At 40.7% G+C, this 4,086-nt stretch overlaps 1 non-coding gene across 1 annotated transcript; it reads left to right on the plus strand.

Moving 5' to 3' along the window:
- The first annotated feature begins 323 nt into the window (after positions 1-323).
- On the plus strand, positions 324-442 carry LOC145413319 (5S ribosomal RNA). The gene has a single exon (XR_013899718.1). It is a non-coding gene; the product is annotated as a 5S ribosomal RNA (ribosomal RNA).
- Positions 443-4,086: the final 3,644 nt, after the last annotated feature.

Consider the following 4,086-nt stretch of genomic DNA (forward strand, 5'->3'; position numbering starts at 1 on the left):
ACGTTATCTGAGAGGAGTGTGGAGCTACGTGGAGAGGCAGACAAACAAACTAGCCTTTTCGTGCAAATCGTCTGCTAATGGAAAAACAAATGAGCGACGCACCTAGACGTGGACAAATTTCACGTTACCCATATGTTATTTTGTGCAGTAAAGGCAATTTTGACATGGTTAGCAGGCATTAACGTATAATGTTATTTCAATTTATCATAGGTCGCTGAAAATGTATGGTTTATGCATAATACTCTAATGTAAAATAAGGCAGATTGTGTCGGGGACCCTTGCCTACCTGCAGCCGGCCGGCAGTATCGTTGCCACTTTATTATTCAGACGGCCATACCACGTTGAGTACACCGCTTCCGGTCCGATCAGCGAAGTTAAGCAACGTTGGGTCTGGTTAGTACTTGGATGGGTGACCACCTGGGAACACCAGATGCTGTTGGCATCCCTACGTGTCAAGTGGGGTTGGTGGAGGATTAGTGCCCCTCCCTGTAAAACAATTAATTCTAAGCCCTTGGCCACCCCATCTGGGATACATGGCGTCTGGCAATGAATAAAAAAAAAAAAAAAAAAATATTTACAAGGCAAATGCCAAACACATGCAGCCATACTTAAAAGGGCTGGGGAACAGCTGATGCATTTCTTTCGTTAATCATACGTAGCTGAACAGCGGATGAGTCTGGCACAGGATGATGGCCAGCATTGACTCCAGGGATTAGATGTGATAAACTGAAGTAAATCTATTTGTGGTTAGTATCTCACTCACCATTCCCCCCAACGTACACCCCCTCTCTCATATACCTCTCTACTACATCTCTCCATCTCATCCTCGGTCTCCCTCTCCGTCTCCCCTCCTCCACCTCACTCACACACACTCTTTTACCGTGCAGGAACAGACTTACGAATGTAATAGTTATATACAGTATATGGCTGGTTTCTTTTAATTACCTGTTGGGTATGAGTAAACAGGTCTCTTGTTTCATTACATTTCAGCATACACTCAAGAATCCTATTTTGGCATATTAACCATTTACCTTCCCTACACATCAGTCAGGATATGTTTCATTTTTCATACGCGTACTCTTGCAACACTCAAAATTATTATATATCATTTTAGTTATACCAAAAATCACGTTTTCTTTCGCCCTGCTCACTAAAGAGAACGTGTGGAAAGAGATGCAGGACTATACTAGGTTCCAGGGAGTCTGACGCACTGATTGTGCCAGCCGAGGACAGGTGGATTTGGTAACACTGCGCGATGCACTCGGGCGGTGCTTGGTGGATTTCCGTTGTGTTTGAACGTGTACCAAATTGACTTTGTATTCCAACCAAGGCCCTCATTGATTTGTTAGATACCGGAATATACAGATACAAATTAAAGCAATGATATCTTTAATGATAAATATGTGCCTTTTAAATTACTATACCTCATACCAATTAATCTGGCCAGGCATGTATGGCAACACTGTTCCTGCCGAGATTCTGATTGATGGAGGTGTTTGTTCGATTTCGTTGTCGCTGAAACTGATACTCTTTTTATTATTAGATATGATACTGAGTTTATCGAAAATACAACCGTCAAAAGCAATAGGAAATCCGTTATATAATTAACAACAATGAAATTTTCGTAGGAAGATAGAAATATGAGTCAACAAAGTATTATAACAGTCCAAGTCAAGGTCAGCATTCGAACAGTTCCTTTAAAACTCCGACACTCGATTATATAGCAGAAAATTAAGGAAACCTGCTTAATCTATGCGTTGGTATAACACACATTTAAATTTTAAGATCAGTCCGTACTGTGATAATAGAGGAGATATAATGAAATAGTTTTCCTTTAGCCTACTTTGATTTTCGCAATTTTTTCAAACCTCCCTTCCCGCACAACTCGTCTTTTCATTAGAATTTTTAATTATTCAGAGTTGTGGCACGATTTAAGGGTGCGGAGTGATCTTAAAATTCAAATGTGTGTTACACCAACGCATAGATTAAGCAGGTTTCCTTAATTTTCTGTTACATTATCGAGTGTCGGAGATTTAAAGGAACTGTTCGAATGCTGACCTTGACTTGGACTGTTATAATACTTTGTTGGCTCATATTTCTATCTTCCTACGAAAATTTCATTTTTGTTAAGTATATAACGGATTTCCTATTGCTTTTGACGATTGTATTTTCGATAAACTCAGTATCATATCTGATAATAAAGAAAGTATCGGTTTAAGCAACAACGAAATCGAACAAACATCTCCAGCCAATCAGAATCTCGGCAGGAACAGTGTTGCCATACATGCCTGGCCAAATTAATTGGTATGAGGTATAGAGTTAAACCTGAAAGACAATGATAACAAAAGCTAAGTAGAGTCGCGACTGTCTATTTTGCCGTGCAGAAATATTCACTTATCATGTACAAAGTCTCGATACGTCATAGCCAGCTTTCCACTGTTTCACTCTTTTTTAACACCTCGTTTGAAAAATCTATTCTGATGTTCATGTACTATAGATAGATAGATAGATAGATAGATAAATAAATAGATAGATAGATATCTTTGTATTTATACATTTAAAAGTCTCTCATGAGATGAATGATATTTCTAAAAAAATAGCAAGAACAATATATACAGCAAAATACGTCATCGCCCAGAAATCAATTTCACCTTCCTATAGCATATAAAAGTATTCTCGACTCACTGCAGCAGGCGGCTGTAGAGAAGGTTAAAGGTGATAGTGGCAGCCAAGTGACGGTGAAGGAAAGAATGAGAGATATTTCTCTGTTCCCTGCAAAATAAGTGAGTCCCGGACAAACCGGATCCGTAAAACAAATAAGCCCCTTTGATGCAGCACTAGTTTGGCTTATGCAGTGACGCATTTTTCGTCCTTAGATGTCCTAGTTGCCTCGTCAGCCAAATTCGGTCTCAATCCAGCACAGTGTTTTGGTCCACTGCCACCTCGTCAGGCTGCGTCAGTCCTCTTCACCCCACTACATTTCGTCCATCAATCTCTCTACGCCACAACACTCATCTGTATTTTAGCGGAGACAGGAACAAAGACAGGAGTATGGAAGTAGAAGGGGGAACAATGTGTGTGTGTGTGTGTGTGTGTGTGAGAGAGAGAGAGAGAGAGAGAGAGAGAGAGAGAGAGAGAGAGAGAGGAATACCAAACACTTCTGAGAGAAAATATACATAGAAGTGCAGAGAAGAAAGCCGCTGAATGGACACAATAGAAAGACAGGATGAGCGGCACAAAGGGAAAAAAAAAAAAAAAAAAAAAAAAATTGAGAAATTAGGCATGAAAAAGAGGTCTGTCGCAGTGCGTCAAAAAATGCTATGGCCTTTGTCTGCCCTGTTACAGAATCTAAGGGAGCGCATACCTCCACTAATAGCAATAAAACTAGTGATTTACTTCTGAATTTTTTCTTGCTGCCTATGCGAATACTTTTACGGTCTCACATAGTCAATTAATTTTAAGGTGCCAGCCTGTCCTGTTGCACAATCTCACAGAGCGTATACCTTCGCAAACTTCACTAGAATTTATGATTTACTCCTGCAGTTTGATTCGGATACATGTCAAAATCGCCGAATGAACTTTTCGTTGAACCACTGTCCTCCCGCTAGGTTCATCGATAGCCGTTACATTTTTTTTTATCTCCACAAATAGGCGGACAAACACAGACAGACACGCGTGAATACATAACCTCCAATTTCACTGGCGAAGGTAACACTGAAGCCATAAGAAGATACAATTGCTATTAAAATGTCGTATATAAACCCAGTATTGTACCTTTTTACTTCGCTCCCATGATTTTCCATCTCAGTGTCCTTTTTTTTTTTTTTTCCAATAAAATATTACGTTTTCCTCTCCTCCTTCTCCTCCTGAACCTGTTCCTAATCCTCCTCCTGCTCCTCCACACACACACACACAAACACACACACACACCGCTCGCTGGTGCAGTGGTAACGTTCCCGTTTGCCAATTGGTGGACGGGAGTTCGCGCCTCGCTCAGGTTGCGAAAAGTTTCACTGACGAAGTGGGTGGTTACTGTCCCCCTTGAGCAAGGGGACGGGTGTGTGGGTGTGTGAAGGTCACAGCCTT

Source organism: Coenobita brevimanus, chromosome 95, assembly GCF_032717465.1.
Source record: "Coenobita brevimanus isolate Jiangsu-jjx chromosome 95, ASM3271746v2, whole genome shotgun sequence".
NCBI classification, from domain to species: Eukaryota; Metazoa; Arthropoda; class Malacostraca; order Decapoda; family Coenobitidae; genus Coenobita; species Coenobita brevimanus.